Genomic DNA, 14075 nt, shown 5'->3' on the forward strand with positions numbered 1-14075 from the left:
CCCCACCAAGTGTCGCTCATGAGCCCCTTTCTGCCAAAGGTTTTGAACCCAGTTCCAAGTGGCCCTATCTAGCATTCTGGAGGCTGGCTCTTTTTCCTGTCCTGGTGGGCCAGAAGGTCTGAAATAGTACATAGTCAAACGTGGCCTGCCCTTTCCCCCAACACAGCTGCCATGATTCACTTCCTGTTCCCAAGAGTCATTTAAAGTAGAGGATCTGCAAATTTTTTCTTTCAAGTTTGATGGTATCCATATAAGTATATGACTTAGCTTGAGAGCGAGTATTTTAGGCTTTGTAAGGCCCAAGGTCTCTGTCCAACTACTGAACCCTGTCATCACAGCGTGAAGCAGCCATACACAATATATAAGCAAATGACGCGTCTGTGTTTCAACTAAACTTTATTTTCAAACACAGGCAGTGGGCCTGTGGACCAGTTTGCAAGTCCTTGATCTAAAGGAAAATGAGAGAACTATTTTAAAGTAGCTTCCTCCTGACAATTCCTAGTTACCTGTCTTAAAACCTTCAGCTGTCCACATCTCACCATCACTTCTTGAGTGTTTCTATTTAATTACTGAACTTAAATGATTTTTCCCAAAATCATAAATTCATGTATTTTAGATATGCAAACCTTGGGGTTGGGAGCCCAACTAGCATACAGAGGTTCTCTGGGTTGGATAGGATTTAGAGATCATCTGATCCAACCTCCCACTCAATGAAGAAATTATCTAGCAAGTAGTTATTCAGCTCCTATTCAAACAATCCTAATGACAGGAAGGATACTCATTTCCTCCCAAGGCAACTCATTTCATCTTCAGACAGCTCTAAGGCAAGATACTCTACTTGTTTCTTCTCAGCACATTTTACCACTTAATTCTTTGTGAACTTACTTACTGTCTCTTTACTAGATCGTACGATCTACGAGGTCAGGAACATGGTTTTTTTTTTTTCCCCAGTACCTCTTTTTTACTGCTGTCTTTCCAGGAGTTTGAACAGTGGTACATAAATGGTATAAAGTAATCATTTACAGAGAGGGAGGAAGGCAGGGCAGGCAAGTAAAACAGTGCTGCATTTGGGGGACGGTAAGTAACTCAGCAGTACTGACATGACAGCCACAAGGGAGCAGCGGAGCAGGTACACTGGTACGGCTGGTGCAACACAGAAGCCCTTGAAATTTCACAGCAAGTGCAGAGGCTGAAGCGGTAATGTTTCAGGAGCACATTTAGAATTCCCCCCTTTCCCTTTTCCTCTTTCTTCCAAGCCTCCCCTGCCCCATTCTGATGGTTGATCATCTCTCACTGAAGTTTTCTGAAGTCTGTTCAGACAGACCCTCCTCCAACAAAAGTGCACAGCCCTAAAACTTGTAGATACAAAATCCCCCTCTTATGCACAAGTGATATGTTTCAAGACCCCTGGTGGACGCCTGAAACCACACACAGTACCAAACCCTGTATGTACGATGTTTTTTCCTGTACACTTGACCCTGGAACAACATGGGTTAGGGGCAACGACCTTCTAAGCACTCAAAAATCTATGTGTAACTTACACTTGGCCCTCCATAGATTCAATTCCTCTGCATCCTGGGTTCTGTGTCTATGGATTCAACCAACTGCAGACCATGCTGTACTGTAGCATTTGCTACTAAAAAGCATCCACATAAAAATGGACCCACACAGTTCAAACCTGCACTGTTCAGAAGACAACTGGATAAAGGCTGGGTCAAGAATTCATTCATATTACTCAGAACAGCAAGCAACTCCAAGTTATAAATTCTTTATTTCTGTGTATGTGTTTTTAGTCGTGTCCAACTTATTGTGACCCTTTGAACTATAGCCTGCCAGGCTCTCTGTCTATGGAATTTTTCAGGCAAGAATACTGGAATGGGTTGCCATTACCTCCTTCAGAGGATCTTCCTGACCCAGGGATCAAACCTGCTTCTCTGGTGTCTCCTGCACTGCAGGCTAATTCTTTACCTGCTGAGCCATCAGGATAGCCCCCATTTATTTCTGGAGTTTTCCATTTAATATTTCTGGGTGACCTGATCCATCTTACACTTACATTGTTTACCTTTTTTTTTTTTTCATTTCAACTTGAAAGTTATTTTCAATCAATAGTTTCAACTGTCTAAATATTTTCTACACCTTCCAATTTACAAGCATTCACTGTTTATCTAACAAGTATGTCTTTTCTGTATCTTCATCCAAATTGATTTTCAAATTGTTAAATAAAATATAACGAAGAAAAGCCCTCCAGAATGCTATTAAAAACAACCCCTCTAGATAAACATCCATCTATTAACCAGTACTTGCACATCACCTACATGCAAGCCGGCCCCAAATTCTGTCTTGGGGTCACATGAGAAAATGGTAAATACCTAATTTTAGCACTTAAGACATATTACTTTTTTAGTATATTTCTGAACCCCCACTCCAGCCTAGGAGTCTTTTCAAAAAATGAAAATGAACTGCCCTGATATACATCAAAGTGCTAAATATATGGTTAATTATCCCTGGATGATGTGATCCCCCCCCCCAATATTTCAATAACTTGTACTGATTTTACGATTTACATAAAATCATGGCAAAACCCAAGGAAAAAAAAAATGACCGGTTTGTATGAGCTAGTGACTTGCAGAGTCATCCCTGTGTTCTTATCCTTTGCTTAATCTGCTTTAGAATTCTCCCAGGATCACTGTCAAGTTTCCAATGATACCCTCAAGCCCATGTGACCTAGAGGTTAACTCCAGATAAATCAAACATCTCTATAGGGACAATCAGAATTTGACTCTGCCTTCAAACTCTATGTCCAGAATCCATTCCTTTCTAGGACTATGCAGCACTGCCACCTTCATCCCTGTCCCGACTACTGACAGAGGCAAAAGCTTCCTACCTGGTCTCCTTGCTTCCGCCATTGACCATTTTCCCCATCCTCCACAGTCTACTCCCCAACAGCAAACAGAGTAAGCCTTTTAAAACGTAAGTCAGGACTTCCATGGTTGTCCAGTGGCTGAGATTCTGTGCTCCCAATGCAGAGGGCCCAGGTTTGATCCCTGATCAGGGAACTAGAGCTCCCATGCCGCCACTGAAGATCCCACATTCACAATTAAAAAGACCCTGAGTGCTGCGACTAAGACCCGGCATAGCCAGATAAGTATTTATTAAAAAGAAAAACAAAACAAAACCAGTCAAATCATGTCTCTCTTCTGTCGTCCACTCCTCAGTGGCTATCTCACAATAAAACGCACTCCGGAGGCCCTACCCCAGCTCTCGGGCCCTCGGTGAGCTGCGGCCGGCTCTGCTCTGCTCCGGTCCCCTCTGCGCTTCCCCAGCTGCTCCTCTCCAGCACTCGGGCGGCCCTGCTGGTCCTGGGACAGCAACAGTCACGCTTGCGTCTCAGGGCTTCTAGATCTGCTGTTCCCTCTGCCTGGAATGCTCTTCTCCCAGGTGACTCCTTGGGTGTGTTTCTCACTTCTTTCAGATCTTGGCTTAAAGTATCACCTCATCAGAGATCTTTCCAGATGACCTGACGTAAAGTAACAGTCTCTCAGCTTCTCATCAGTTCCAATTACCACTTTACCCCACTTTTGTTCTTCTGCGCACCTATCACATATAGGTGTTACTTATTTACTATATCTAACTACTCACTTTTTTAATGTTTCGACCCATTAGAGTATATTCCCTGAGAACAAGAATTTTTTTCTGTTTTGTTCAATGCTGAATACTTAGCTATAAGAACCATGCTAAGCATGTGGTAAGTGGTACCCTCAGCACATAAGCGCAGTATATGGCAAAATATGTATGAGAGGTACGTGTAATAAATTTTGTTGATGAAAATGATTACTCCCCCCTCCCAAATTCACCAAGTATATTTAAAAAAAGGGGGGGTGCTCCAATAAAAAGAGACTAAAGTGCCCTCAGAAAGATCAATAAACAAATGAATACTGACTGCCATTCCACCCAACTAAAAATGAATTTCATTACCTACCCAGTTCCCTGAGGTAGGAAAAATGCTCCAGGGAAAGGAATAGAACAAGAATCCTGAACCAATTAACAGGTCAAGATTTGCCTTGAAATTCCCCACTCTCTCAAGAAGGGCCTGTCCTGTTCCTAACTGTGCCTGCTTCCAGGAGCTCCCGTGAGATTGAGAAATCTCACTAAGATTCCTTTCCTGTGTCCAGTCACTGCTATGCATAGAACCCATTTCCCAGACTCACTCTCTGGTTGCCCCATTGCCCCACCTTCCCGAGAACCCTACTCTAACTAGTCTACAGCCACCAACTAAGGACCAAGACCACGAGGTCCTCTGGCCACTCTGCTCAAGGGTCTTCTGTTTCGTTAGTATCCTCCACTTCCTTATTCAACACCACCAATAAAACACTGGCATATAGAGTCCAGAAAGGGCTAGGAAAAGTAACTGTCAGTCACCCTCAACCAAAAAGTGACATGCTCAAAAGAGAAACATCTTAATAAAATGAAAATAACCAGGTTTAAAATCTAGCTCTGCCATCTGCTACTTGTATGAACTTAGAGAAGTTATTTAACCCGTCAAAGCTCATTTCTTTGTGGTGAAAATAACAACACTTACCTCACAGGGTTGGTGTAAATATTAAGGGAGATAATGTCTGGCATATAGTAAGTGTTCAGTAAATGGTAGCTAGGCCTATTTCTGAAGACTGGCTGGTAGACTGAATGAGAAAACATGTGAGGTGCTTAGCACAGTACTTGGTTCAGAACAGATCATCGATAAATACCTCCCTCTCTTGCAATGGTGGAAAAATTGTAGAGACTTCAGAAACCACTCCCTCCCCGAGTGTGGCTGTGCGCACGTGTATCACACTTACCATTTAGGTGACTGAAGTTTCCCGTCAATGCTTCTGGCTGCTCCCCTGATGCTTGCTGTCGTGCAAACAGTCACTCACTATCTTGCAATGGCAGCTGCCTCTTGATCTGGAGAGAATATAAATAGAAGGGTAGAGATAGGTAAAATGTGAATCGTACAAGATTGGGCTGAGCCTGTCTCCCTCCTCAGGGAAGAGGGGGCATCTGGCTCTGGAAACTTCCCTTTCCTATCGGATGGCATGGTCCCAAGACTACACTGTCATTCCTGAAATTAACAGACCTATACATTCCCCAATGGTCTAAACATTCATATGACAGTTTACCTCCAGAAGGGATCTCAGAAATCTAGTTAAATGCCCTCATTTTAAGGAAGGAAACTAAAGCTTGGAAAGGGTGAGTCACACAATTGCTTAGGGCTGAAGCTGGGATTCCACTGAAAATAAGATGTTCTGGAATACGGGCAAGGGAAAAAACCCAAACATCTGTGGAGTATCCACCACACCCTGGACAATATGTTTTATGTTTTATACCAGACAATAACACAATAATGTTACCCCCTTATAGACAAAGAATCTAAATTTCAGCAAGACAAGTGACTTGTCCAACATCTTAGCTGTGAGTGACAGAGACTTTAAATCCAAGACTGTCCAACTACAAAAGTCATGTCACCATGCTAACTCTCACTGGGGTACCTTCTAGACTTGGTTCTCAAAACAGCCCTGAACCAGCCAATATCAATTAGAACAAAAACAGAGCCTCCTGAACTTTTCTGGTGGTCCAGTGGTTAAGAATCTGCCTGCCAATGCGGGGGACACGGGTTTGATCCCTGGTCTGGGAAGATCCCACATGCCTCAGGGCCAGTAAGCCCATACGCAGCAACTACTGAGCCTGCCCACTGAACTACTGAACCCATGTGTCCTGGAGCCCACGCTCCACAAAGAGAAGCCACTGTAGTGAGAAGGCTGTGCACCAAAACCGGAGAGCAGCCCCAACTCACAACTAGAGAAAGTCCGTGCAGCAACAGAGACTCAGAGCAGCCAAATAGAAAATAAAACAAAATTTAAAAAATAGAGCCTCTCTGTCTGCAAACTTTACCCCATTTTGTAAAAAACCTTCTATAAGAGAGTTGAAAAGCCTCCTAACCCACTGAATCTTACCCCAACACTGGAGAAGAGTAAATGAAGGTGGCAGATCTGGGTTTAACATCTGTCTATCCCGGTCTTAAGGGAAGAATAGAAAGATGGCTTCTAAGCTAGTGGCAAGCTTAGAGGTTTCCGTGCCTGGTCCTGCACCCACGGCAGCCCCTTTCATCACAGCTGCCCATCCCTCCCTTGCATACGCCAGAGACCACCCTGTGACCTCCCTGCAAGGTTGCTTGGTCCCCTTTAATCCAATTTCCACACCTTCACTACCAACCCCATAACACATTCACATATACAGGATCTGCCTGTACCTCCATCCTCCCAAGGAGAAAGGCTAGAATAAAGATGGAGATGTAATAAAATGATAGCTTTTCCCAAATGGCCTTTAAAAAGATGAGGGTTTGAAGCCTCAAGCCAATAAGACCTAAGAGAAAATTATTGATAAGCAATGAACACAGCTAGAAAAGAAGTAGAAAAAGGACCTGTACTAAGGGCAGCACCTGAGGGATGGCCTGGGTGGGCATGCTTCAAAAAAAGAATCAGTCTAAGCAGATTAAGTGTGGTTGCTTTTCAAACAGCAGGACTGGCCCACAGATCTTCTGTCCTGCCCCTCTCCACCCACCTTTTACACACACACACATCTCTTCCTTTGCATAGCCTAGAACCTTTCCTACATAAACATTCTAAACTCCAAGAAATGGCCACGTAAATCTGGTCTGTCACCACCACGGTCTCTGCAGCCCTAACAGAGACAGCAGCGCCTCTACTGGAAGCTGCTGCCCCACCTCCAGCCAAATCTGCTGGCCTATTAACAAAGCCCAGGAGCCCGTCTCTTCAAAACAGGATAGAACACCCTGCCAAAAATCAAACAAACAGGAACTCCAGATGATCCTCATTTGTTTTCCACTGACACAAAGTCTCTCCTTATTTCTAGTGAAGTTGCTCAGTCATGTCCGACTCTTTGCAACCCCATGGACTGTAGCCTACCAGGCTTCTCTGTCCATGGGATTTTCGAGGCAAGAGTACTGGAGTGGACTGCCATTTCCTCCTCCAGGGGATCTTCCCAAGCCAGGGATCGAACCCAGGTCTCCCGCATTGTAGACAGACGCTTTACTGTGTGAGCCACCAGGAAGTCCACACTAAGGGCAAATGATTTCTTTCCTTTGCTCCTGAATGTCACTTACTTCTTGCATCCTCGGAGCACTGGTCCTCTGTCCCCAGAAACAAAGGATAACTGTAAACATCCTCAATACTCTTCAGCGCTGCCTCTTCAGAGCCTTTCCACCCTGACAGATCTCGCCACGTCACTTCCCTGAGGCATCTCTTCTGGTGCTGTGCTGTTACTGTTGGTGGTAATGGTCTGGTTCTGCCTGTATGTGCTGTCTGTCTAGGAAAAGAGATAACAGGACCCTTACAGATCACAGGGAGTCCAACTGCCTCAGCTTCCAGAGAAGAAAAGGAGTCCCAGCAAAGGAGAAGAAACTGGCCCAAGGTAGCAAAGCTGGCTGAAGTGAACACATTGATTCCACCTGAGATAATTAACAAGCCACAGAAAGGAAATGCATCAGTCCATCCTCATTTGATTGCTGAACGTAAAAGTTCTCTTACTCTTTGGGCTCAGACCAAGGTTGCAGTGATATGACTAAAGGCACCAAGGTCAGAATCGTGGGTAAAAAAAAATAAAAAAATAAAGTAAAAAAAAAAAGAAGAATCGTGGGTAAATACAAGACCCATTATAGTACTAATAACTTCATCAGGAAAGCGGTGAAGAAAGTTGAAATCAGCCAGCACACCAAGTACGCTTGCTCCTTCTGTGGCAAAACCAAGATGAAGAGACGGCTTATGGGCAACTTGGACTATGCTTTCTGCATGAAAATGTAGCTGGCAGCTGTGGTGGTTGGACCTACAACACTATTTCTGCTGTTACAGTAAAGTCAGCCATCAGAAGACTGAAGAGACTGAAGGACCAGTAGTAGAAACACCACCATTTGAAATGTTGCTAACCTATAATACAAGAGTTAATTCACGTAACAACAACAACAAAACTCTCTTAAATGTGTATTACTTTTGTTCCCAAAACACTTTGATAATGGATAAAAATGCTAGTGGGTAGTTCTGCTTCTAGTACATTCCTGTCATAGACAAACAACCAAACCCTCTGAACAAAATATAAAAAGAAACAACTATCTGAAGTGCATAATGGCTAACAGCAGAATTTAGAGTGTTGAAAACTGGAAGAAAGGACTGGCAGGGCATGAATTCCCCATTTTTGGAGCTTTGACTTCAGGGTTGTCCAGCTGAAGTTCCAATTAAAAATCAAACCCAAGGCTTTCTGTCCACTGGAACCGGAGGACAGAGAGACCAGGGCAGCCACAGACAATGAGAGACAGCCAGAGATGAGAGCCCAGGTTCTGCTTGATGCTCTGCCCAGTCTCCAGCTGACCCCTGAACCACAACTTCACGGGGCAGAATCCAAGGACCTCAGCTAAGGACAAAAGAACCGGACTGAGATTGGAACTGCCACCCACCACACGTGAGAAAGAATGTGAAATTTAAGTCTGACCAAGTTAACTGCCTGCTAAAATAAACACATCAATGGAAACCAGTCTCTATACCATAACATTCACATGCATCCATGTCAAGGACACAATCCTAAATCACATGAAGAACTAAAAGAAGTAAACCCATTTGCAAGAGAAAAAAAAATCAACAGAGGGCAACACTAAGATGCCCCAGACGTTGGAATTATCAGACAAGGATATTAAAGCAGCTATTGTTACCAGCTATTAAAAGCAGAGAAATTGGGGGCGGGGATTGGGGGGGGGGGGGGGTGTTGAAATTTCAGAACAGAAATGCAGGATCTGAAATTTTAAAGTTCTCTGAATGAGTGGGTTTAAGAAGAGAATGGAGATTACACAGAAAAGAGTCAATGAAACTTGTAGATCAACAGACATTATTCAAACTGAAATAACTGGGTCATCCACAGTCTCTAGAAAAATCACCTTCAGGCCTTGCACCTAAGTGTATGTGGTGATTACTTTCTGATATCAGAAAAACAGGTATTAGAGAGAACCAGAATGACTAGGGATCACAGAGAAACCATTACCTGCAATTCTTTTGGACCAGGTTTACCCCCATCTACTAATTAACCTATTGTGGCCTTTCAAACATAAGCAAAGAAGAAAGTATAAAGGTGGAAAATGAGAAGGCAGGGGAAAAAATGTAAACCTGAGACAACCATACTACTCAAAGTCCTAAGAATCAAATCTAATGCTCCACTGTGTGTACTAAGAATCCAGGAGATAGTCATGTTTTCCCCTATAACTGCTGAGGTGGCATTCTCAGGATTATTTGTGAAAAAAGTCAGGAGGGATTTTAACCTTTCTCTGCCCTATGCGGTCTCTTCAACAAAAATCCAACCTAGGAAACAGGCTACTCGCAGGATAGGGTGGGATCAATCAAACAGCCGTCTGGAGCTGAAGAGAGCAACTTGGTGACAGCCAACCTCATGCCCCCAGTGGCCAGCATCCCACGCTTAGGTCATCGTGTTGGAGTTCAGCTGCAAGACTTGTCAGTTTCCGTAAGCCCTACCTTCTACTGCCTCTCTGCTCCACCTAGCCCACCTGCTGCAGGGAACAGAATCCAGTGCAAGTGCTCTGTTCTCAAGTGCTGTGATTAATTATTAAATTGTGTTAATAACAGAGATTTCAACACTTATCTCTGATGGAGGATAATGTCTGCTCAAATTATCTCTGCTAGAATAATGTCTTTCCTTTTGTGCTCCTCCCAGGATAACTTATTACTCCTGAACTCTTAAGATGAGAAGAAGATACTCTCTTATCCTCCATATGACAGATGAGCAAACAGACTGAGAGCCGTGTGACCCTTTTAGGAAACCTTTTAGGAAACAGACAGGACTGGTATCTAGTAATCCTACCTCTGAGCTACAGGGTTTTTCTTCACTTCACTAAAGAAGCCATGCCCAACAAAGAGTCAAAAATACAGACCGGAATTGAAAAGAAAGGGCTTAGGCTCTTAAGAACTTACTACTAACAAACAACTGATAAGACTAGCTTGCGATTAGCACTTCTATTTAAATGCAGGCCCTCAAGGATGCCACCTGGCTCTTCTGCTGCCCTTCCTAACTAGTAGGTTATAATTGAGACTAGGCCTCTTTGCAATTAGCCCATGTTTGTGGGGTTTAGCAACTGAACCACATGCCTGAAATTGTTGGTTAGTCACCTGCTTTAACAAAGTTGGCTGTTTCAGAAGAACATGTTGGCTGCCTTTAACCTCTAGAAGTCTATCATTAGGGTATCAAGGAGCCGTAAGGATTGTATCAAGTAATGGCAAATGGGCTTCCCTGGTGGCTCAGTGGTAAAGAACCTGCCTGCCAATGCAGGAGATGCGGGTTTGATCCCTGGGTCAGGAAGATCCCCTGGAGAAGTAAATGGCAACCCTCACCAGCATTTTTGCCTGAGAAACCCCATGGACTGAAGGAGCCTGACGGACTACAGTCCATGGAGTCACAAAGAATTGGACGTGACTGAGCAACTAAACAACAATGGTGAATGTAGTTAAAAACAGCAAGTCACAGAAATTACCCCTAAGGAGAAAGGAACCAAAGTGCTTTTATAACCTAATCTTCACAGTAACCCTATCAGGAAAATACCATCATGCTTATTTCATAAATGAGAGGAAATTAAGGTTCAAAGTCATGGAGCTAATAAGTGGTAACTGATAAGTGGAGTCTCACCTAGCTATTTCTGTCCCAAAATATGCTTTCTCCTCTCCATTATACCTCTCTAAGCAATCAGCTCTCAGATCTCACCCAAAGAAAAGCCAGTCCTGATCCAGTCCAAACGTCACAAACCTTCATGAGGTTGATGGGTAGTTTGTCCATTCATTCATTCAACATTGACTGACAGTGCATTAGGCTCTGGGGCAAGCACTGGGAATAAAACAGTGAGTAGAAACAGACTGTCTTCAAGGCATTTACTGTTTAATATGATACTTTTCTAAGTACTGACTGCTCTTTGCAACCCCATGGATTGTAGCTCGCCAGGCTCCTCTGTCCATGGGATTCTTCAGGCAAAAACACTGGAATGGGTTTCCATGCCCTCCTCCAGAAGATCTTCCCAACCCAGGGATCAAACTCGCGTCTCTTATGACTCCTGCCATGACAGGCAGATTCTTTACCACTAGCGCCACCTGGGAAGCCCAGAAAGTTCTTCCTTTCCACACTGGGAGTCAAACCTGGGCCGCCTGGGTGAAAACCAGGAATCCTAACTGCTAGACCATGTGGGAGAGGACTAAAGAATCATATAAAATACAAAGTACATGAAATACCATTAATAGAAAGTGACCCACTGGCATAGGTCTACAAAAGCTCCAACCAGGGTGAGAACGTTCCAAGTAGAAGAGGGAGCACAGTGAGCTGGCGGAACTAAAGTAAATCTATGTAACCAAAGAAGGGAGAAACATTAAATACAAGAGATGCAAGGAGGCAGGAGACACTTGGAGAGAGTCATACCGTGTAGGCCTCTGGAGCCCAAATCATGGATTTGCGTCTATATCCAAACAGTTTAAGTCATCTAAGTGTTAAAAAGAGATAACTTTTTACATTGAAATGTACACATTTCAAGAAGATCACTTTGACTTCAGTATGAACAACAGATGGAAGGAGGTAAAGATGGTGCCAAGAGATCAGAAAGGAGGCTGGTCCTGTGGTCCAGAAGAAACAGTAACGGGGCACATCACATGATGCACCAGCGCCCGTGTGACGTCCCAGCGCCCGTGTGACGTCCCAGCGCACGTGTGATGTACAGGCCCTGTTCGGGGCCATTTATGTGAACTAACTTAATCCTCACAACAACTCTGTGAGACAGATACTATTATCAGTAGTAAACAGATAGGATATAATATAAGGTTAAGTAACTTAACAGAATTACATCCCTCCCCGTTGTGTCCTCACTTCCCTCACAGTTAGTCCTTTGCATTTCCTTCTTCATATTCAACTAGTGAAACTTCAGCCCTTGTTAAACCAAACTAACAACCTCTCCAGGCCAACACCAAAGCATCTAAATTATAAACTAACTGTATCTCTAGAGAAAATATAACCATATTCACTGATAAGATTTTAAATTTATCACCACAAATTTCCAACAATTCTCTCTCAGTGCTGCCAGTAATCCTGCTACATTTTCCTTAGTAGGTTCACTTTTCTACTCCCCAAAATGATTCACATCTTTTTCCCCTCCCGATAAACCTCTAGCCCCCATCAGCTAATAACCCTGTCACCAAGAGGCAACATTCAGTAGTATCCAGTTCACTATGTTCTTTATCTGATATGCATGTATTGTTGCTGAAATGGCACTTGTGTTAAATAAAGTTGACATCAAGGTGGCCCCCCAAATTTGAAACAGTATCAAAACCAAGAAGCAACAGTCAGACCATCATTTTCCTAACTCCAAATCTAACCACACACCAGCATTCTGCTTCCTCTACTATGATAATGAAGAGTCTCCATTGGTATATAGAGTACAACCTTTCATACCTACTATGGCTCTAGTTTCCTCTTAGCTTCATATACAGTTATCCCCACTCCCTCTTACATCATTGTTTTCTCTCTTTAAAGATTCATGTCCACCAGCATACAAACATGCTCAAGAAATTAGCTACTTGAAGTCTGATCCACGAACTTGGCACTGGCTCACAAACTGTTACCAGTATGATGTTATTGTTCAGTCACGTCCAACTCTTTGCGACCCCATGGACTGCATCACACCAAGGATCACCATCTCCCAGAGCTTGCTCAAACATATGTCCATTGAGTCGGTGATGCCATCCAATCATCCCGTCCTCTGTCGTCCCTTTCTCCTCCTGCCTTCAATCTTTCCCAGCATCAGGGTCTTTTCCAATGAGTCAGCTCTTTGCATCAGGTGGCCAAAGTATTGGAGTTTCAGCTTCAACATCAGTCCCTCTAATAAATATTCAGGATTGATTTTCTTTAGGATTGACAACTTTGATCTCCTTGCAGTCCAAGGGACTCTCAAGAGTTTTCTCCAACACCGCAGTTGAAAAGCACTGATTCTTTGGCACTCAGCCTTCTTTATGGTCACATCCATATATGACCCACTGAAATAACCACAGCTTTGACTATTTCTGTACCACTATAGGTACAGCAATTGAGATGATGTAGACATTCGTGCGGCAACGTGACACTGCTGTGACATCCAAGCACATGATCAGTGGACTTCTCAAATGGTAGACCAGTAAGGGTATTGGTGAACTCAAATAGTGAGTCATGTGTGAAGTGAGCTATGTACAGATCCTACACAGTACTACCATGTATGGGCTTCCCTGGAGGCTCAGATGGTAGAGTCCACCTGCAATGCAGGAGACCTGGGTTTGATCCCTGGGTTGGAAGATCCCCTGAGGAAGGAAGTAGCAACCCACTCCCAGTATTCTTGCCTGGAGAATCTCATGGACAGAGAAGCCTGGCAGGCTACAGTCCATGGGATCACAAACAGTTGGACACAACCGATCGACTAACACTTTTAACTTCACACTTTCACCAATGTAGGTCCTGGACAGATTAGATCCAAGGCCACATTTGAGAAGCAAGATTCTAGAATTTCTCATCTTAAAAAACAAGACCAAAAAAAAAAGAAGAAACTCTCTCTCGAGCTCACTTCCTCCGGTACTCCAGCTCCAATGTCTCTTCTCTTGAAAGGTTGTCTACTATTCGTTTCCTCCTCTCTCCTCCTCTCAGTTCACTCCAACCAGTCTTCCATCCTCAACACACCAGAACTGTTCATAAGGGTCAAAGGCCTCAATGTTGCCAAATTCTAGACCATCTCTTTGCCCTCTAAACAGCATTAACACAAAGAACCACTGTTTCTCCATCAAAACACTTTCTTCCTTAATTCCAGGATATCATACTTTCCTGAGCTTCTTCCTACTCCACTGGCTCACTGTTATTCATTTTTGTTGGCTCCTCCTCTACTCGACAAGGGCCAGTCCCTTTATCTGTAACCTCATTTCTTTGGGTAATCTCATCCAGTCCCAGGACTTTTGAAGCACAATGGCTGCAAAAGC

The 14075-nt window shown here is 43.7% G+C and overlaps 1 protein-coding gene across 6 annotated transcripts in view; it reads right to left on the reverse strand.

The window, feature by feature from the left end:
* LUZP1 (leucine zipper protein 1) overlaps positions 1–14075 on the reverse strand; it is a 90748-nt gene that overhangs the window by 23119 nt on the left and 53554 nt on the right. For 2 of the 6 annotated variants that reach the window (XM_061148151.1, XM_061148145.1), the window contains exons 2-3: positions 7160–7358; positions 4836–4941 (exon numbers count right to left, since the gene is read on the reverse strand). The gene's annotated coding sequence lies outside the window, so the exon portion shown is untranslated. Of the gene's footprint in view, positions 1–3253; positions 3518–4835; positions 4942–7159; positions 7363–14075 lie in introns of all 6 variants that reach the window. The other 4 variants (XM_061148146.1, XM_061148148.1, XM_061148150.1 and 1 more) reach the window with 4 other exon arrangements.

The sequence above is a fragment of the Dama dama genome, chromosome 8, assembly GCF_033118175.1.
Source record: "Dama dama isolate Ldn47 chromosome 8, ASM3311817v1, whole genome shotgun sequence".
Lineage (NCBI taxonomy): Eukaryota > Metazoa > Chordata > Mammalia > Artiodactyla > Cervidae > Dama > Dama dama.